The following is a 22,912-nucleotide window of genomic DNA, read 5'->3' on the forward strand; positions in this document are numbered from 1 at the left end:
CCAGACACTCCTCCGTTTCTCCAGCCACTCCCGCGTTTTTCCCAGAAACGGTAGCGTTTTTCCGCACACACCCATAAAACGGCCAGTTTCCGCCCAGTAACACCCACTTCCTGTCAATCACACTACGATCACCAGAACGATGAAAAAGCCGTGAGTAAAATTCCTAACTGCATAGCAAATTGCGCATGCGCACTAAGCGGAAAATCGCTGCAATGCGAAAAAAATTACCGAGCGAACAACTCGGAATGACCACCCATGGCCAGCGTTACCCACATCGACGGGAGCACCAACCTGATTGTACAGCCCGAGGGACCCAGTGGCACACTGAGACCCGAGTGGTGGGCGTCCATGCCGGAGGAGAGCGAGCCGCGGCTGCGGGAACGGAGGACGGCGCTCGTCAGGTCAGTGTGAGGAGAGAGTTGACGGAGTCCCGCCTTCCGGGAGGTGACAGAGAATATCCCTTGAACCTGGGTGAATGAGAGCGTACATCAAGCAGTGAGTGACAATAGTACTGGGCGGGCCACGGACACTCCCAATTAGGTCAGGGGGTGATTCCTGTTATACTCAAGTAGAGAAAGGCTTTTCAGAGAAGGGAATTTATCTACGCATCCCCTCTGTTAATGTTATACAGTGGCCGCACATTGAATGGAAATTGACTCAGCCTCCCCTCAGCTCAGGTGATTCCTGTTAGACTCAAGCAGAGAAAGGCTTTTCAGAGAAGGGGATTTATCTACGCATCTCCTCGGTAAATGTTATACAGTGGCCGCACATTGAAGGGAATTGGCTCAGCATCCCCTCAGCTCAGGTTACACAGTAGCCACACAGGGAAAGAGATTTCTTGCAACATCTCCTCAGTTAATGCCATCTAGTGGCCGCGTAGCAAAGGGAAAGTATATCACTACCTCGGTGAAGACTGTTATAATCGGCTGCACGTATATTGGGGGTAATTCCAAGTTGATCGCAGCAGGATTTTTTTTAGCAGTTGGGCAAAACCATGTGCACTGCAGGGGGGGCAGATTTAACATGTGCAGAGAGAGTTAGATTTGGGTGTGGTGTGTTCAATCTGCAATCTAATTTGCAGTGTAAAAATAAAGCAGCCAGTATTTACCCTGCACAGAAATAAAATAACCCACCCAAATCTAACTCTATCTGCACATGTTATATCTGCCTCCCCTGCAGTGCACATGGTTTTGCCCAATTGCTAACAAAAATCCTGCTGCGATCAACTTGGAATTACCCCCATTGAAAGGATTTACTGAGAGAGGTATCAGCTTTTATAAGACCATACTTGCCTACCTGACCCTCTCCATGAGGGAGAAAATGCTCTATTCCTGGACTTTCCTGGTAATGTATGATTGCCATCACCTGTGGTGAAACACCTTTCTTATCAATTAACTAGCTCACCGCAGGTGATGGCAGTCACACATTACCATGAAAGTCCAGGAACAGAGCATTTTCTCCCTCATGGAGAGGGTCAGGTAGGCAAGTATGTATAAGACTCACAGTCTAAAATTAAACAAAAGAAGTACTGCATAATATGGAATCAAACAGCCCGGTAGAGTAACAGAATTTCAACCAGTGATAGATTCCCCTTCATCAGTTACGGTTTAGTCACAGGGTGTAATTACAAAGTATATTTGCGTCGCAACTGATGAGTTTATGGACAGGAGAACACCAGCAGGACAGGTAGTCAGTTGTAAAAGCACACAGTGGAGTCTCATCAGCTGCACATAATAAGACGTGGATTCTGCCCACTTTAAACTCGCAAGTTGTTGCAAGCGAGTGGCAAATAAGTCTAGCCTCGATAGGGCGGAGTATATTAGCAGTATTCAGAGCACCTACACTTACCTGTGGAATACAAATGATATATATCTACATGAAATCCAGCAAGGAAACATTTAAGAGAGTAGTATAGCCGCTAAAAAATTATACCAATTGTACAGTACAGAGATACCTCTAAAAGGCAACAAGAACTTCATGTGCACCAACGGTATGGCCAGTAAAAAATGCGCAATACAGTCATTATTAAATGGTGAATAGTCTTAATAGATGTATTTATAACTAGATAGTTGAATGATAAAACTTTTGGTTAACTTACTGCCTGTCATAGCATCTGTGGGAATACTGATTGTTTGGGCGTTATATGTACGTTAACTCTTCTCCCTTTCAAGGAAACGACCTATCCAGATCGACAGTTCCTGCAAAATAAAATATAAAGTGTGGTCAGTGTGGAATTAATGGTTGTTGAAAACTACTTTGTCTAAGTAAAAAATTGTACGGTTAATATTTGTATGCTATCCAGTTATATCTATTTCTGGGAAAAGAAATGAAAAAAAATATATTGTTACTGCAAGTTTATTATTGTGTAATATCCCACCATCACATTAAGGTTACGATTGCCAAAAACTCCTGGTCACTCTTCCCGAATATACTATTACCGTAACCGTGTAGGACATATATATATAGGATCCAGACAGAATACCGGCGTTCGGGATGCCGGCTGACGGAAAACTGACACTGGTCAGAAGACCGACGCCAGGATCTGACTGCAATCACAGTGCCAAAGCTAGAATCCCGACTGCCAGCATCCCGATCGTTAGTATGCCGGGGAGGGCAAGAATTAGCAGCAGGAGGTGAGGATATGTTTAGGCACTATAGGGAGGGTTAGTGTTAGGATGCGACTGCTGGGGGGAAGGTTAGTGTTAGACTGCGGGAAGGAAGGGTTAGGTTGTGGGGAGGGAGGGTTAGGTTGTGGGGATGGAGGGTTAGGTTGTGGGGATGGAGGATTAGGTTGTGGGGATGGAGGGTTAGGTTGTGGGGATGGAGGGTTAGGTTGTGGGGATGGAGGGTTAGGTTGTGGGGAAGGAAGGGTTAGGTTGTGGGGAAGGAAGGGTTAGGTTGTGGGGATGGAGGATTAGGTTGTGGGGAGGGAGGGTTAGGTTGTGGGGATGGAGGATTAGGTTGTGGGGATGGAGGGTTAGGTTGTGGGGATGGAGGGTTAGGTTGTGGGGAAGGAAGGGTTAGGTTGTGGGGAAGGAAGGGTTAGGTTGTGGGGATGGAGGATTAGGTTGTGGGGAGGGAGGGTTAGGTTGTGGGGATGGAGGGTTAAGTTGTGGGGATGGAGGGTTAGGTTGTGGGGATGGAGGGTTAGGTTGTGGGGATGGAGGGTTAGGTTGTGGGGAATGTCAAAGTCAGAAAAATATCTCTACACACACTGCCATATTTGCACCTCATACTGGTCCGTGCTGCGCATGCGTACGCTCTCCCGTACGTGCGCATACTCACAGTCGCGGGCACCCGCAGGCGCATGGTATGCGTATTTACGGTAGAGTTTATGCGATCGTAGCGTGCGACTCAATCATTACATATTTTCACTAATAATGTATTTTGTAGATCATGGTCCCTTTGATAGATTCTGAAAGTTTGGTTAATATAGAATGTTCATGAACAGAGAAATCCCTCTTTGTTTGATACGAAGGGTCAGACAGGAGTAATACAGTGGTGTTTAGTATCCATCGGAAGAATATTTAATTAGAAATATTCCTGTGTTGGTTTGAAGCAGATCAATCGCTCGTGCGAATAGTTATGGACATAAGAAGTTTATGAACATTTACTTTATTTGCACTTTATTACCCATGCGGCGGGAAACCCAGTTTCCCTCCCACCTGAGCAGTTGGAAATAGTCACAGCCCACCTGTATGAATCAACCTATGACCTTTTGTTATAATGCGAAGCCGAATTCCTGTGTCCAATGAACAATGAGATTGTAGGGACCATTGAATTGTATTGTGTGTGGGGCATAAATAGGCAGGCCGACCATATCCAGTTCACTCTCTTCAACGGTTCTCATTGCTGATAATCGGGAGCTGGATATCGAGGCGCATGCGATCGTTTCCCCTTTGTGCGTAAGTGTTTCTCCGCAGCTATATTGATCTTCTTGTTATTGTGGGCCAATCTCTCTCAATTTCTCTCTCTCTCTCTCTCCTTCTCTTTCTCACTCATTTTCCCTTAAATTGTATTGTATTGTATTTCCTGTGTAGTTATCTGGTTAGTTAGTCTATGTTATATTGTAGTGTATGACTTGTATTGTATTAATTCTTTTGCAAGTATAGCATTCATAATATATATTTTAGGCGTTGGACCCTGAGCACGGTATCTGTGTGTTTCTTATAGTATTAAGTATTCTCAGAGCGTCGGTGACGCTCAAACAGCTTTTAAGGTAATAAGGTTATACTGTGTTGCATTTACTCTCTAATATTACACTAAGGTTTTACTGCACAATACACTGTTTATGGTTTAGATACAAAGGTTTAATATAGTGAGCGTCAGCTCCGCTGGTGATCTCCTCGTGGTCCCGAGCGTTCGCTACGTTATAGCGAATCATTACTTTAGTTAACAGCCAATAACGTGCCTGCCTGTGATCTCTTGGCCGTGAGTGAACGTGACGCTTGAGCGTCTCGATCACGGCAAAGCGATTGTTACGCAACTAGCGTACCCTTACGGTACTTCATACGTAAATAGCGTACAGTGTTCTTAGACCTCATAAAGGGTATTATATACGATAAATATTTAGCTTTATCAATTGGCGGCTCGCCCTGTCCTTCACATATCTGCACTAGGTAATTTCAGCAGACATTATCCAGCAGCAAAGGGCGGGAGATCATATTCCTCGTAGTGCTGTTTGGATAAGCGTCTGCTTCTCTTAGTAAAGGGTGCTGAAGGAATCCGGGAACCGGAGGTAAGAACAAAACAATAGTGTCTTTTTAAAACTGTTTATTTTTCTGTCTTGCGTACACACGCACGCACACATATATATCTGCATTTCCTTTTCATTGGTGTATTTTCGTATGTCACTCTCCTGTTTGCCAGTTCTATAGTTGATAAACGTATAAATTGTGTTACGGTGGATCTTTGCTTTGCGTACACGTGTCTCTAACAAAAGACTGAGACTTGCGTACGCAATCCAAGGGCCGACGCACGCAGCGTATATTACGCAACGGAGCGTACGGGTACGCCCACGTAACTCAAATCACAAGTTTTTTTTTTCTCTCCTCTCAACGCGATAAGTAGCGCCACGCAGTAAATCGCGCAAATTTTTTTTTTAAATTCCAAATTTAAATTAATAGATCCTTCTCCTAATTTATAACACATCTGGTCTAAAGAGAAATTTCTGCGCAGAAATAGAAATAGAAACAAAAGTGTATATGCGGTGAGTGAGTGTTTGTTTTTACAATTTTTAAGGTTGAACCACAAGAAAAGTCGAGTACTCGTGAGGTACATGCGTGTAAGTGACGTACATGGTGGCTAGGGAGGCATCCCTGGTTAAATATACAATTTGAGCATTAGAGTGTAGCAGACCAGGAGGTCATACTGTAACAGACCAGGAGGTCATAGCAGACCAACAGGTTCAGGTACAGCAGACAAGGAAGTCCGCTATACAGTCCACAGGCACAACACCAAGAAAGGGTTGGTGCAACACCCATATAGGCCATATAAGCTCTGGCTGAAGGAATTCGCAGCCGAAATTTTCGATTCCACTGGTCGCTCAGTACATAAGATTAGTTGCTTGTGTACTAAACGATTGTACCGCACGTAATTGTGTGCATTAGTAAACCTGACCGGTACTATTTGTGTACGAAGGTCATAAACGCTATTTGTACATTCTAACGTGATTTGTGTAAAAAATTTTTATTTTAAGGGAAGTTCGCTGCTCACTCAGGAACTATCCAGCAACCAATAGTTACTGGAAAGAGTAAGTGTTCTTCGGATCACCCTCACAGGTTCCAGTAAATAGAGGTTCAGGTCGCAGGGGCCCTAGGTCGAGTACGCCAGCACCATATCGGTGTGATCAGGTCGTATTGGTCGGCGTGGGCGAGTGAGTGGGGTACTCGGTAAACCGCCACCGTCAGCCTATTTTGGACATTTGATTTGCGTAAGGGTTGGTTAAATAAAGCAACACCTTCGAACTATGGGGGCCACTTGTTCAGGTAGGGGGCGATCAACCTCGGTTCGGGTTGATTCAGTGAACCGACCAATTGGGTCGGCAAGGTATGTAATGTGTGAGAAATACGGAAGTCACACAGAAGCTTTATGTGATGAATGGGAGAGAATGACAGTACATGACGGGGAGAAATTCCCAAGAGTAGGTAGCTTCAGCACAGAAGTGTTAACGAATTTAAGGAGAAGGATATGTCTCATTAAATCAACAAAGAGACGAATCAAACATTACGATTATTTGCAGTTGTGGCAGCAGGAAGGTGACATACAGAGAGGATTGGCTCAGGCGGCGGGATCTGGCTCAATCAGAAAACTGATAGCCACGGCCCCACCGCCACCATACATATCAGGAGAGAAATTGGTTGCGGAGAATGACGCACTAAGGTGTAACACACAAACACTTAGCAACTGTGTAAATGTTAAAGATAATGTTAACCAATTAACCAATACAAGTATTAACCCGTGCAAGTTGTACCCTGTTTTGAACTTTCCTCAGGAGTGTGATCAAGAAGACGAATCGGCAACAATTTCAGCGCTCTCTCTAGCAGCCACCATAGCAGAGACCACAGTAGGCACAGCTCCACCCACGAGATTAGTAACAAAGGCCCCTAGCGGAGGGATAGGTGAGGTCGTGTCTACAGGTAAGTACGGCACCATACACTATGCTGAAGCCATTTCACCACAGGCTGTAGAACCCACACAGAGTGATGTTGTTAGAGTTAATCCTGTTAGGGTAATAGCTGTTCCAAATGGGAAAACTGACACAACAGGGGTCACCCCTGTGAGGAACATTGCCATGTATAGCCCATTTTCCAGAATGGAATTAAGGACCATCGTGTCTGAATTCCCTGACCCTAGAAAAGATTTAGTTGCCAGTCAAAAATACATCAGAGACTTAGGTAACACTGTAGAGCCCAACAATAAAGACTGGCAGATATTGCTGAGAGCATGTTTACCCTCCAATGTTGACGCAACTCAATTTTTAGCTGATTGCGGATTAGATCAGGATGTACCTCTTACGGATGTGTACAACAAAGACAATGTAAAAAGAATAAACTTACAGTTAAAAGAATATTTCCCAGCGGTAGTCAGATGGAACAAGATATTCTCCATTAAACAGAAGGAGTCAGAGACAGCTGCAGAGTATTTTCACAGAGCATTATCAGAAATGGCAAAATACACAGGCATAGAGGACATCAAAACAAACATAAACCATCGAGAAGTAGCAGTATCGGTACTGATGGATGGTTTAAAAGAGTCATTGAAGACTAGGGTACAGACCACACAACCATGTTGGCGAGGTCTGTCTGTGGCTACTTTGAGAGAGGCTGCTATTGATCACGATAGGAACATCACCAGACACAGGGAACAACAAAGTGATAAGTTAATGGCCGTAAGTATACAGGCCCTGACCACAAGGCAGCCTTTGTTTGTATCACCAAGCCCTGTGGGTAAGTCAAGTGTGGTTACTTGTTATTCTTGTCATAAACAGGGACACATGGCACGAGATTGTAGAGTAAAGAATGTACGAAACTCATACCAACCCCCTAGACAACGACACGACACACGACATTGGGAGCAAGGTCCGCAGAAACGGAGTTATGAGCCACATGCAGGGGAAACAAAAAGATACCCCCCAAACAGAGATTGGCAAACCTCTGGTAGTTCCCAGCTAACTCCATCACAAGTAGTTGCTGCCAGCGGGATTCAGGGAGGTCACCATACCCAATAGGGGTGTGGCCATACCTGTAATCTGCAGCCAGTAAAATTGATTGCAAGTCTTGGAAGTGAACCAGAAATTGCAATCAATGTAGCTGGTAAATCATTAAACTTTCTTGTAGACACAGGGGCGGCCAAATCAGTGATAAATTCGACAGTGGGCATGAGGACCACTGGTAGGACAATTCCAGCCGTGGGAGTAACAGGAGTAGTCCAGCATTACCCTGTTAGCAAACCAGCAGAGATTACAATAGGGCCTTTACATACCAAGCATTCCTTTTTGCTGGCTGCATCGGCACCGACCAATCTCCTGGGAAGAGACTTACTGTGTAAAATGGGGTGCGTCATTTATTGTACTCCTGAAGGTGTATTCTTGGACATACCTGAGAATCACGCTCAGGAAGTACGAGACATGTTAGACTCCCCGTCAAAATTAATGTCACATACCACTATGACAAATAGGACTCCCTCCCAAGTAGAAGAAATGACATCTCAGATACCAGAGTCACTTTGGACTAAAGATGGACAGGACACTGGATTAATGGCAAACGTAGCTCCGGTAGTTGTACAAGTAAAAGATGGTAGGATAGCTCCAAAAATCCCACAGTACCCTCTGAAGCCAGAGGTGGAGTTAGGAGTTTACCCAGTAATAGAGCGCTTGCTACAACAGGGCATTCTGGTAAGAACGTCCAGCACTGCTAATAGTCCCATCTTCCCTGTGAAAAAGAGTGGGGGGAGGGGTTACCGGCTAGTGCAGGATCTAAGGGGGATTAACAAAATAGTTGAGAGTCAGTTCCCCGTAGTGCCAAATCCAGCTGTCATCCTAATGCAAATCCCTCCCACTGCGAAATTTTTCACTGTTATTGACCTCTGCTCCGCTTTCTTTTCGGTACCTCTGCACCCTGACAGTCAATATTTGTTCGCATTTACATACAGAGGAGTCCAATACACATGGACTCGATTACCACAAGGATTCATAGATAGCCCAAGTATATTTTCTCAGGCTTTGCATGATTGCTTACAGTCTTTCCAACCAGTGAGTGGATCAGTATTAATACAGTACGTGGATGATCTACTACTGTGTTCTGATTCATTGGAGGCATCCCTGAAGGATACGAAACAGCTCCTGTTTCATCTTTCAGACACAGGACACAAGGTTTCCAAAGACAAGTTGCAATTATGCCAAACTAAGGTAAAATATTTGGGACACTGTTTAACACAAGGACAGAGACACCTGACCGCTGATAGAATTCAAGCAATTAGAGACATGACTCTGCCACAAACCCAGCAACAGATCAGAACATTTTTAGGAATGTGTGGGTATTGCCGTAATTGGATCCCAGGGTTTTCCATGTTAGCGTTACCCTTGCAGGAAATGGTCTCCTCAAACAAACCTGATCGGATTTCGCATACAGACGAGTCTGAGGCAGCATTTGAGAGACTTAAACAGTGCCTAACGCAGGCACCAGCATTAGGTATGCCGGACTATGGGAAACCCTTTGAACTATACGGAACAGAAAGTGCTGGTTGCGCGGCAGGCGTACTAACCCAAAAGCACGGTGATGCCAGCAGGCCAGTAGCATATTACAGCGCTCAGCTAGATACGGTAGCGCGATCCCTCCCCACATGCTTGCGAAGCGTTGCTGCGATAGCATTGCTAGTAACGAAAAGCGAAGACGTCGTGCTAGGTCACAACCTCACAATTCATACACCGCATGCAGTGTCAGCCTTGTTAAATTCTGCCCAAATCAGGCACGTCTCATCAGCACGGTTTACAAGATGGGAATTGGCACTAATGGCCCCCGTAAACATCACCATAAGGAGATGCAGTGCATTAAATCCTGCAACATATCTCCCAAGTGTGTCTGGACAGACCCAAAGGGTGGAGGATGAGAGTACTGGGGAAGGAGGATTTAATACAAAGGAAGATACTCATGATTGTATAGAATATTTGACCCAAAATTTTACCGCAAGGCCTGACATCAGTGACAACCCACTGGAAGATGCAGAACTTACGTTCTACACGGACGGTAGTTGTCATAGACAGTCAGACTCGGGAGACTTGTGTACTGGATACGCAGTCGTAGATGACCAAGGCACCATAGAAGCGGAACCGCTAGGCCCACCTCACTCAGCCCAGGTTGCTGAACTGGTCGCCCTAACCAGAGCATGTGAATTGGCTAAGGGCAAATCAGCCAATATCTACACCGATTCTAGATACGCATTCGGGGTAGTCCATGATTTCGGAGCCCTATGGCGCCTCAGAAATTTCATGACGGCAGCTGGTACACCGGTAGCGCATGCAGCTCACATAAAAAGGCTTCTAACAGCGATACAGGAACCCGACAGAGTGGCTGTTATCAAATGTAAAGCACATACATATAGCCAAGACCCAGTATCGCTTGGTAACAGCCGAGCAGACGAAGCAGCTAAGTTAGCAGCCGCTACCCCCAGACAGACAGACACCACACAACTGATGGTATTTAATACCATCAACACACAGAAGTTGTGTGAGATGCAAAATTTGTGTTCCACACAGGAAAAGGCAGTCTGGAAGGCAAAGGGATATGGCCAGGAGTCCTCAGGACTCTGGACGGATGGACATGGTAAACCAGTGGCCCCCAGAGCATATCTTCCATGTTTGGCTGAAGCAGCTCACGGGCTGACTCATCTAGGCAAGGAAGGGATGTGCAAGTTGGTAAGAGCATATTGGTGCGCCCCAGGATTCTCCTCTCATGCGAGTAAAAGAGCCATGTCGTGCCTTACCTGTTTGAGAAAGAATATTGGAAAGGCAATACCTACAGAACCATCCCATATCCCACCTGCCGGCGGCCCTTTCCAGGTAATACAGATTGACTTCATTCAATTACCCCCTTGTCGAAATTTGAAATATGTACTTGTTTGTATAGATGTTTTCTCAAATTGGGTCGAAGCATTTCCGGCGGCCACAAATACCGCTATGTTTACTGCTAAGAAAATTGTGCAGGAATTTGTATGTAGATATGGTATCCCTAGAATTATCGAAAGTGATAGGGGTACCCATTTTACAGGTGATGTCTTTCAAGGAATGTGTAAATTGATGGGAATTGATAGCAAGCTGCATACTCCATACCGTCCACAGGCGAGTGCGAAAGTGGAAAGAGTGAACAGCACTATTAAAAATAAACTGAGTAAAGTGATGGCAGAGACAGGATTGACATGGCCAGAAGCTTTACCCATTGTACTGTACAGCATCAGAACCACTCCCAGGTCCCCTCTTAATCTGTCTCCCTTTGAAATCTTGTTTGGTCGACAACCGCATGTTATGATTAACCCTCAGGATGATTTGAAGTGTAACAATGAAGTGACTGTAAAATACCTGATTAACATGAGTAAACAGTTAAGGAATCAAAATGATAATCTGAAGTTAGTGATTCCTGATTTACCAGATAGTAATTGTCATGACATTGAACCTGGGGATTATGTAATGATACGGAATTTTCTACGCTCAGGTTGCCTTATTGACAGATGGGAAGGACCATACCAGGTCTTAATGACTAGCACTACAGCATTGAAGGTTGCTGAGAGAGAGACTTGGGTTCATTCATCCCACTGTAAAAAGGTCGTTGATCCAGAGAAGTCCTGTGATAAGGAACAGACGGTAGAGGTTGTATCACTAGAGTGTCTGTTCCAGGAGGACTGAGGCGGCACCTGAGCATTGAAAATCACAAGACCAAAAGCAGTTGTCGATCCCCTGTTCCCTTTTATTGTTTTTCTCCAATTTCCCATCCCATCTCCCTCAATTATTTTTTTTCCCCCTCTCATTTTTCTTCGTCTCCTCCTATAAGATGGACTTGCCCCAAGAGACTGTGATCCGGATTTTCCTGTTGACCATGATGTTGACCAGAGCAGTCTGTTCCGGCGAGAGTACCATGGAGGTTGAGAGAGGTTCTGGAATGGGTTCTGATGATAAAGATGGAGGCGTAGTTTTCCGAGAACAACATAATCAACAAGCAAAGGCGAGTATCAGAAAACGATCCGATAGCATTGACCATAGAAGGAAGTGTGAAGGATTGTTAGCTGAAGAAAACTGTATCTGTAGGCTCTGTAACAATGTCATTGAGGATGGGTGCATTAAGAAATGCCAATCCAGTTTTAATATCCATATGGACCGGCATCCATTGAGTGACTATCACTCCTTAGTGGGTAATGTGTTAAACAAAACAGATTGTTGGGTATGCTCTCAAGTACCTCAGGGTCATAGCAAATCAGGGCTAGTACCATTTCCTTTAACGATAGAGGAGGTACTTGAGTTAAATGGTGGGAGACCGGTGGACCGGAGGTTTAATATCTCCAGCCCTCCTAGTTTGAAGCTCCACCAATACCATGTGGATTAGGTCCCTATTATGTTTCAACATCTCCAATCCCCGAAAACCGGGAAATTGGGAAGTGTCATGGAGTAACCACACCATGACCTTTTCGCATAGAGCAGATAGAATGCCTACAGATACAGAGCTTGTACGCCACATAGCCAGTAGAGGAAAATCTTTCCGGTATAGGTATACCTTAGGAAATAGGATTACTAAAGTTGGAGAGGTATCACCAGGATACTGTGCACATATCGTACAACCTGATACGTGTACTAAGCAGATGGAAGAATTAGGGTTAGGAGATTTCACATGGAAGGTGTGTAATATGGTTATGTCCTACTCCGTCCCATATGTTCTCCCCGATGATGCATATTTCATATGCGGGAGAAAGGCGTACAAGTGGCTTGCCCCAAACTCTGAAGGATTGTGTTATATTGGAAAAGTACTGCCTGAAGTAATGACTGTATCACATGACAAAATGAAAGACATACACCGTGGTGCCCAAGCTCCTTATACTCACACCCATTACGAGCACGTTGTTAAAAGGCACCTGATAGAGAAGACAGAGCATCCGGCCTCTGATCTGATAAGTGAATCCACCGGGATTCAATTCTTAATCGCGTTAGATTTCACCCGCACCGCTAGAGGAGTGCTGAATTATAAATACATATCGGCGCTCGCAAATTTGTTAGATAATATCACTGAAATGTATGATGACACGTTTAGATATACTGGAAGGGAACTTCAAGCTTATAAAACAGAACTGGTGCAGCATAGAATGGTTCTCAATTACCTCACAGCAGTGACAGGCGGATATTGTGTCACACTGGCAACACAATACGGCGTGAAATGTTGCACATATATTACGAATAGCACCGAGGACCCGGTCGAGGTCATAGACCAGAAGATGGACGATATTCTCCAATTGAAGTGGGAATTTCGCAGGAGACACAATCTCACTCTTGCTGCTGTAGGTAATGAGCTGACTGGTTGGGTGTCATGGTTGAACCCGCGAAATTGGTTTTCTGCTTTAGGAGACTGGGCTCAAGGAGTCATAATGGATGTTGGGAAGTTTCTCCTATGTATCTTAGGTGTTGTCATATCGATTGGATTGATATTTAGATGCGGTCAGGCTTTAATGAAGTGCAATCATCGTACTAGGGTAATGAGTTTAAGGAGTGAGGAAACTGTAATTAACCTGGACTTGATTTATGACCCAAATGTAGAAACAATGATGTGATGAAAATGCGATTTCTACGGTCCGTTTCTTTCACCTGTTTTTCTGTTTTTCTCCAAGATAAAAAGACCCCCTTGGACGAGGAAGTTGACAAGACACTATACAGACAACGGATTGACCAAAGAAGAAGTTTTGACCACTTTAGATACGGACATTTGATGAACTTTGCCATGGATCCCCAGTTTCCCTAGAATTCTTAAACTCACGCTAGCCCAACATTTTTGTAAATCTATTGGCATTGACAAAGCTTTTTGCTCGCACCTAATGGGCAAAACAGCGCAAAGAAGACGACTTTCAACTGATACCGAACAAAACTTCAACCGACAGATGTACATTAACCTGACATAGAATACCACTGCATTTTCCATAAGTGTTCTTTATCTTCATCTCTACAACCCTCAGGTAATAACACACATAGTCGATAGGAAATACAGGCACAGATATCAGCAACCACATACCTCCCCTATTCATGTATCATCAACTAAAATGTGCTTCCCCATTTTGTTACAACCAAAACCGAAAAGAGCTCGGTAAAGTTTGACAGCCCATCCACAGACCCGTACCACGGGATAAGAAGGAATTCAAATGTATACTTCGCAATACCTCGAAGCTTGATTTACAACACGTACGGCACGATGATACATGACCCCCCAAACATGGACTCATACACACATGCTTCTGCTATCTCACTAGGTCATACCCTCTTCCCACCTACTCCTCACTCCTCCCTTACCCAACCATGGAAATGAATTAACCCCTGACATATATTTTTCTCCTTTTGAAATGTTTTAGAAGGTGGCAGTTATTATTGACTGCCAAAGGGTGGACTGTCAAAGTCAGAAAATATCTCTACACACACTGCCATATTTGCACCTCATACTGGTCCGTGCTGCGCATGCGTACGCTCTCCCGTACGTGCGCATACTCACAGTCGCGGGCACCCGCAGGCGCATGGTATGCGTATTTACGGTAGAGTTTATGCGATCGTAGCGTGCGACTCAATCATTACATATTTTCACTAATAATGTATTTTGTAGATCATGGTCCCTTTGATAGATTCTGAAAGTTTGGTTAATATAGAATGTTCATGAACAGAGAAATCCCTCTTTGTTTGATACGAAGGGTCAGACAGGAGTAATACAGTGGTGTTTAGTATCCATCGGAAGAATATTTAATTAGAAATATTCCGGTGTTGGTTTGAAGCAGATCAATCGCTCGTGCGAATAATTATGGACATAAGAAGTTTATGAACATTTACTTTATTTGCACTTTATTACCCATGCGGCGGGAAACCCAGTTTCCCTCCCACCTGAGCAGTTGGAAATAGTCACAGCCCACCTGTATGAATCAACCTATGACCTTTTGTTATAATGCGAAGCCGAATTCCTGTGTCCAATGAACAATGAGATTGTAGGGACCATTGAATTGTATTGTGTGTGGGGCATAAATAGGCAGGCCGACCATATCCAGTTCACTCTCTTCAACGGTTCTCATTGCTGAAAATCGGGAGCTGGATATCGAGGCGCATGCGATCGTTTCCCCTTTGTGCGTAAGTGTTTCTCCGCAGCTATATTGATCTTCTTGTTATTGTGGGCCAATCTCTCTCAATTTCTCTCTCTCCTTCTCTTTCTCACTCATTTTCCCTTAAATTGTATTGTATTGTATTTCCTGTGTAGTTATCTGGTTAGGTAGTCTATGTTATATTGTAGTGTATGACTTGTATTGTGTTTAACTCTTTTGCAAGTATAGCATTCATAATATATATTTTAGGCGTTGGACCCTGAGCACGGTATCTGTGTGTTTCTTATAGTATTAAGTATTCTCAGAGCGTCGGTGACGCTCAAACAGCTTTTAAGGTAATAAGGTTATACTGTGTTGCATTTACTCTCTAATATTACACTAAGGTTTTACTGCACAATACACTGTTTATGGTTTAGATACAAAGGTTTAATATAGTGAGCGTCAGCTCCGCTGGTGATCTCCTCGTGGTCCCGAGCGTTCGCTACGTTATAGCGAATCATTACTTTAGTTAACAGCCAATAACGTGCCTGCCTGTGATCTCTTGGCCATGAGTGAACGTGACGCTTGAGCGTCTCGATCACGGCAAAGCGATTGTTACGCAACTAGCGTACCCTTACGGTACTTCATACGTAAATAGCGTACAGTGTTCTTAGACCTCATAAAGGGTATTATATACGATAAATATTTAGCTTTATCAGGAAGGAAGGGTTAGGTTGTGGGGAGGGTGGGTTAGGTTGTGGGGATGGAGGATTAGGTTGTGGGGATGGAGGGTTAGGTTGTGTGGATGGAGGGTTAGGTTGTGGGGAAGGAAGGGTTAGGTTGTGGGGATGGAGGATTAGGTTGTGGGGAGGGAGGGTTAGGTTGTGGGGATGGAGGGTTAGGTTGTGGGGAAGGAAGGGTTAAGGTGGGTACACACTATTAGATATATCTGCAGATCAATTGATCTGCAGATATATCTATGTACGGATCGGGCAGTGTGCTGTGCATACACACAGCCCGATCCGTCGGGGGACTGACGTCATGAACTGGGCGGGCGGGCGCTCGCGCCCGCCCAGTTCACCTGTCAATCACCGCCGGCCGCCGCAGCATGTGTACGGGCGGTCGGACGACCGCCCCGTACACACACAGCGACGGGCCAATATATCGTTAGATATATTGGCTGTCGGCTGTGCTGCGCGGCCGACGCGATACGTCTGTGAACGACGGAGTTCACAGACGTATCGCCCGTACACACTGGCCGACGGTCCCGCGATGTATCAGCCGTTCAAGAGAACGGCCGATACATCGACCAGTGTGTACGGGCCTTTAGGTTGTGGGGAAGGAAGGGTTAGGTTGTGGGGATGGAGGATTAGGTTGTGGGGAGGGAGGGTTAGGTTGTGGGGATGGAGGGTTAATTTTTGTGGATGGAGGATTAGGTTGTGGGGATGGAGGATTAGGTTGTGGGGATGGAGGGTTAGGTTGTGGGGATGGAGGGTTAAGTTGTGGGGATGGAGGATTAGGTTGTGTGGATGGAGGGTTAGGTTGTGGGGAAGGAAGGGTTAGGTTGTGGGGATGGAGGATTAGGTTGTGGGGAGGGAGGATTAGGTTGTGGGGAGGGAGGGTTAGGTTGTGGGGATGGAGGGTTAAGTTGTGGGGAAGGAAGGGTTAGGTTGTGGGGAGGGAGGGTTAGGTTGTGGGGATGGAGGATTAGGTTGTGGGGATGGAGGATTAGGTTGTGGGGAGGGAGGGTTAGGTTGTGGGGATGGAGGGTTAGGTTGTGGGGATGGAGGATTAGGTTGTGGGGATGGAGGGTTAGGTTGTGGGGAGGGTGTGTGTGTTTTAGGCGTTGGGATGCCACTGTTGGTTTTCTAACGGCATGCATCCCAACTGCCGGGATCCCGATACCATTCCACAGAGCCATAACTAGACATTTTGGTGCTCCTCACATGACTAGGGATAGTGAGTGCCAAAGGCGTGGACCTAAAAAAGGGGTGTGGTCACACAATAGTACCCCAATTAAAATTTCACAACACAGTAGTGCAACTTTATACACATTACACCACATAATAGTACCCTTTATACTAGTGATGTGCACCGGAAATTTTTCGGGTTTTGTGTTTTGGTTTTGGATTCGGTTCCGCGGCCGTGTTTTGGATTCGGACACGTTTTGGCAAAACCTCCACTCATTTTCAGTCTATTCTGAACACCTCACACCTCACAATATTATTTTTAGTCCTAAAATTTGCACCGAGGTCGCTGGATGGCTAAGCTAAGCGACACAAGTGGCCGACACAAACACCTGGCCCATCTAGGAGTGGCACTGTCAGACAGGATGGCCCTTCAAAAAAATACTCCCCAAACAGCACATGATGCAAAGAAAAAAAGAGGCGCACCAAGGTTGCTGTGTGACTAAGCTAAGTGACCCAAGTGACCGACACAAACACCTGGCCCATCTAGGAGTGGCACTGCAGTGTCAGGCAGGATGGCACTTCAAAAAAATAGTCCCCAAACAGCACATGATGCAAAGAAAAAAAGAGGCACAATGAGGTAGCTGTGTGACTAAGCTAAGCGACCCAAGTGGCCGACACACAGACCCAAGTGGCCGACACAAACACCTGGCCCATCTAGGAGTGGCACTGCAGTGTCAGACAGGATGGCACTTCAAAAAAATAGTCCCCAAACAGCACATGATGCAAAGAAAAAAAGAGGCGCACCAAGGTCGCTGTGTGACTAAGCTAAGCGACACAAGTGGCCGACACAAACACCTGGCCCATCTAGGAGTGGCACTGCAGTGTCAGACAGGATGGCACTTCAAAAAAATAGTCCCCAAACAGCACATGATGCAAAGAAAAAAAGAGGCGCAATGAGGTAGCTGTGTGACTAAGCTAAGCGACCCAAGTGGCCGACACAAAGACCCAAGTGGCCAACACAAACACCTGGCCCATCTAGGAGTGGCACTGCAGTGTCAGACAGGATGGCACTTCAAAAAAATAGTCCCCAAACAGCACATGATGCAAAGAAAAAAAGAGGCGCACCAAGGTCGCTGTGTGACTAAGCTAAGCGACACAAGTGGCCGACACAAACACCTGGCCCATCTAGGAGTGGCACTGCAGTGTCAGACAGGATGGCACTTCAAAAAAATTGTCCCCAAACAGCACATGATGCAAAGAAAAAAAGAGGCGCACCAAGGTCGCTGTGTGACTTTGCTAAGCGACACAAGTGGCCGACACAAACACCTGGCCCATCTAGGAGTGGCACTGCAGTTTTCTAGCGAGAGGATGAGTGCTTCCATCCTCATGTGAAGCTGAACCACTAGCCATGAACATAGGCCAGGGCCTCAGCCGTTCCTTGCCACTCCGTGTCGTAAATGGCATATTGGCAAGTTTACGCTTCTCCTCAGACTACAATAAAAAGGAGATACGTGGAATACCGCTCGACCAGCGCCTCACTCTACGTCAGTAGAGCTTTAATCACGTCCGGCTCTCAGGTCCATACCATCCTTCAGACGTAGTATACTCTCAATATCGGTCAAAGGTGGTTTTACCGGAAAGAGAGATAATGAGCAACCAATAGTGTGATACTGTTTAAAAATTTAATACATCACACAAACAATAAAACAAATCTTAAAATACATAAACCACACAATAGTGGTGCAGACATTCACTAGTAGGGCTGACACCCTGGGCAACAATGGTAGAAATGACTGATTACCGGCTAGAAGTGAGAACTGGCTCACGTCAGTTCTAAAAGCATGAATGACACGGAGTAAATCACCAGGCTGCAGCAAGGGATTCCCCAGCCCCAGGACTCCTTCACACACCGGCTCGGTTCACACTCGTCGCTCCCATTCAGGTAGTCAGTCCAAAGAGCACCTACGCGTTACGACCCTCCTCGGGTCTTTCTCAAGGTCAGCTCAGATGTGGATGTCTTACAAGTGCTGTTCCTCTCCTTAAATCCCTGCTACCTCATTCCTATTGGTCCCAGCGCAGCTGATCCTTATACATAATTTATCTATTAGTCCATGGACATGTGCGCTAGGACCGCCTCTAACTACCATAGGAGTTTCCTGGCAACCCCAATCACACTGCCCGTCTCGAGTGTAGCACTCTCTCGCTTCCGCTGCATTTGCGATCACGTGATGATACAACACGTCATTCGCTCCTTCCCCCTAGACGCTCCGATCACGTGATCGTTCGAGCTGTCAGCAGCCACATCGTGACGCATCAGGCAACGTCCCGCACTCCTCCTCTCGGGGTCTCCGCTCACGTGATCCTCCCAGAGGTGCAGCCGTAGTTATGATTAGCGTTTACATAGACAGAACGGGTTTCCCATATTGGTAATCGTACACAGTCCATCATCCTCATAGCCTCTGTGTTCCCAGCGCATATGGCAAGACACTGTTTGTTGTTACACTTCTCATCAGGTTGATGGTACATTAATATTTCAAAAGAAGGATTATATTTAAAGCGGGAAGTTGCATCATAGATGGATGTTTTATAATCCTTTCCGATTGGATAGATCATATTTCTCACAATATTCCTAATAAACCGGGGATAAACAAAGGTTCATTTAGAATAAATACATAAATCACATCTAGATTAATATGACAGAACTAAAAACATCTACAAGAACCATTTCACCTCAAAATCCAAATTGAGGCCCTTTGGTTGAAGGGTCCCCAATTCATAAATGGCTTTCATCTCTGCCTTAGCCAATTGATTCATCAAATCCCGCCTCCTCCAGTGGCCTTTTACCCATCGGATGCCCACAAACCGTCTGATAGCGGCCGTGGAGCACCCATGGTGTTTTTTAAAATGGTCTGAGAGAGCATGTGTCTCAAGACCTTTCTTTATATTCCTTAAATGCTCTCCCAGACGCACTTTAAGGGCTCTCGAGGTCCTTCCAACGTAAAACAGGCCACAGTCACACTCTACCACATAGATAAAAAATTTTGTATTACATGTTATAAAGTCTTTGATAACAGACTTTTTCCCATTTATTGTGACCTCCTCTGTTTTACTCTGGTTCTCCATTTTTATGCCCCTACATGCTATACAGTTCATACACCGGTAAAACCCTCTGGATCTTATCCCCACAGGTATAGTTGGGGGAAATGCACTCTGTACTAGATTGTTTTTTAAATTCGGGGCCTTCCTGTATATGCATTTCGGTCTAGCTGGGAGGCATTGTCCGAGAATGGGGTCTTTTTGTAAGACTCCCCAATGCTTGGTAATAATCTTTTCAATGGATTTATATTGGCCACAAAAGGTGGTCACAAAGGCCCAATCGAAATTCTCCTGTTTACCACCCTGGTCCACCCCTCTTTTTCTCTCAAGAAGTTGCTTCCTGTCAATCCTATCTACATCTACCACTGCTCTTTTTACTGCAGTTTCTTTATAGCCACATGCAATAAATTGGTTCTGCATTTTTATAGCCTGTTCCTGATAAACATCCTTCTTTGTGCAATTCCTTTTCACCCTCTTTAGTTGCCCCGCTGGAATAGTCTGGAGCCAATTAGGGTGATGGCAACTTGTAGCTTCGATGTAACTCAAGGAATCAGTGGGCTTAGTATATGTTTTAGTTTGTATGGCGCCCTCTTCTATATATATGGTAATATCCAGGAAGTTGATAAATTCTCTGCTGCTGGTAAAGCTGAATTCAATGTTCAGAGAATTATCATTTAAATACGTGAAAAATTCTTGTAAAGAATGATCATCTCCCTTCCACAGAAAGAGGACGTCATCTATGTATCGGGACCACGATACCAGGTCCGCCCCGAACTGATGGTCATTCCAAATATGCTCTGACTCCCACCTACCCATGAACATATTGGCATAGCTCGGGGCGAACCTGGTACCCATCGCGGTCCCGATCTTCTGTAGATAGAAATCGTCTCCAAATGCAAAATAATTATTCTGCAGTATGAATGCTACTCCCTCCAGAATAAATTCTTGGAGACCCTTATCCAGGTCGCTTTTCTGCAAAAAACTTTTTACAGCTTTAATTCCCTCTTGATGGTCTATAATGGTGTATAAAGACCGTACATCGGCCGTCACCATAATAAAATCCTCTTGCCAAGTGATGCTTTCCAGCACCTTCAAGGCATCAGTAGTATCTTTAAAATGGGATTTATTATACGATACCAGAGGCTGGAGGTAATAATCAATGAACTCTTATACCCCGCCGTTATCGAGTCTATCCCGGATACTATCGGTCTCCCCGGTGGATTATTAAGATCTTTATGGACCTTGGGGAGCACATATAGCACCGGGATTACTGGATCAGGGTTGATAAGGAACTTCTGTTCTTTCTCGCTTATAACTTCTCGAGCTGCAAATTTCTCCACTAGCCCCCTTAATTTTTCCATGATGTTTATCGTGGGATCTGACCTAAGTTTGTGGTAAGTAGTCTTATCATCGAGCTGACGTAAAACTTCAGCCTCATATTTCACCTTATCCATAACGACTACCCCCCCGCCCTTATCGGCGGGCTTGATAGTCAAATCTGGGAGCTCTTTTAAATTTTTGAGTGCCTGTCTCTCTTTGTAGGTGAGATTAGACTTTACTCTACTGGTATCAATTTCTTTCAAATCATCGTGTACCAGTGTAAAAAGGTTTCCAGAAAATTTCCCTTAATGTGTGAGGGATAGAATACAGATTTAGGTCTAAAGGGGGTCAGTGGCCTTTGTTCTTCTACTAAGTTTTTATTGTATTCTGTATTAGAGGTGGGAAAAGCCTCTGGTGGTATACTGTGTGATTAGCAGCCTTAATTGCGCACTGCCTGACACTCCAAATCTCTTTTGTTGCTTCTCCTCAGACGCTTTTAATTTTGACTTTTGGGTCATTTTACTGAACTTTTTTATTTTTTTATTTTACATGCTCTCTACTATGACATTGGGCATCGGCCTTGGCAGATGACGTTGATGGCATTTCATCGTCTCGGCCATGACTAGTGGCAGCAGCTTCAGCACGAGGTGGAAGTGGATCTTGATCTTTCCCTATTTTACCCTCCACATTTTTGTTCTCCATTTTTTAATGTGTGGAATTATATGCCAGTATCAATAGCAATGGCCTACTACTATATATACTGCGCACAACTGAAATGCACCACAGGTATGGATGGATAGTATACTTGACGACACAGAGGTAGGTAGAGCAGTGGCCTTCCGTACCGTACTGCTATATATACTGGTGTAGAAAAGAGAATGGACAGCGCACTTGGGGATAGGGATGCCAGGAGGGGGACAGGGATGGAAGTGGAGGAGAGAAGGGGGGGGAAGGTGATGCAGTTTTCTGCTCCTGCGTGAATTTAAATGATGGATGTAGGTCCTGTATTTGTAATAATGAGTGAGACGCAGTGAGAATGTATTTGTTTATTGTTAGGATTTGTGTACAACCCTCTTCAGGTTTGTCATATAGGAGGCCCTTAATGACTGTAACCTCCTGAGCGGTGCACTATTGCCCAGATGTAAATAGTCAAATTGTCTAAAATGCCACTATCAGGTGTGTCATAGCAGACTACCCTTTATGTGTATACCCTCCCAATGGTATACCCTGTTCAGAGTAAACCCCGCTGGGTTCAATGTCAGGTGTGCCCTGGTAAGGGTCACCTTTACCATAGGTGTGGTCTGCCTATGTATCTCTGAATGTTCTCCGTGTAGTCTGATGTGGGATGAGTGTGACAGTTGCGGCGTCCCGCCTGTCAGACTCTTCCTGTGTCACTCGGCTGTAGGTGGCGGGTGTGTGGCTGTGTAGGTGTCACTTACCGCCGGGGGCAGGTGGATGTGCCTGCCGCCGGTTTCCACAGTCCCGTCCCGCGTCCTGCACTGCCTCCGTGGCGTCTGTCTGCAGCTCCGGTCCCCGGTTCGATAGCAGGCGCTGCTCTGTTGCTCCTGTTCGCGGGTCCCGTCTGCTTCCTGGTTACCCGCGTCACGTGCTGGGTCACGTGAGCGGACGAAGTGTTCAAATTCAAGCACTCTCCCTCTCCGGCCTGAGAGGGGGATCTGTAGTGTGATGGTAGACTATTTACATCTGGGCAATAGTGTAAATTCACGCAGGAGCAGAAAACTGCATCACCTCCCCCCCCCTTCTCTCCTCCACTTTCATCCCTG

At 45.3% G+C, this 22,912-nt stretch overlaps 1 long non-coding RNA gene across 2 annotated transcripts in view; it reads right to left on the reverse strand.

Moving 5' to 3' along the window:
* Positions 1–297: 297 nt before the first annotated feature.
* Positions 298–22,912, reverse strand: part of LOC134947873 (uncharacterized) — a 32,968-nt gene continuing 10,353 nt past the window's right edge. The window contains exons 1-3 of one of the 2 annotated variants that reach the window (XR_010182828.1): positions 2,378–2,938; positions 2,099–2,198; positions 298–467 (exon numbers count right to left, since the gene is read on the reverse strand). This is a non-coding gene — a long non-coding RNA (uncharacterized LOC134947873). Of the gene's footprint in view, positions 468–2,098; positions 2,199–2,377; positions 2,939–22,912 lie in introns of those variants that run through there. The other variant, XR_010182829.1, reaches the window with a different exon arrangement.

The sequence above is a fragment of the Pseudophryne corroboree genome, chromosome 8 (genome assembly GCF_028390025.1).
Source record: "Pseudophryne corroboree isolate aPseCor3 chromosome 8, aPseCor3.hap2, whole genome shotgun sequence".
NCBI lineage: Eukaryota > Metazoa > Chordata > Amphibia > Anura > Myobatrachidae > Pseudophryne > Pseudophryne corroboree.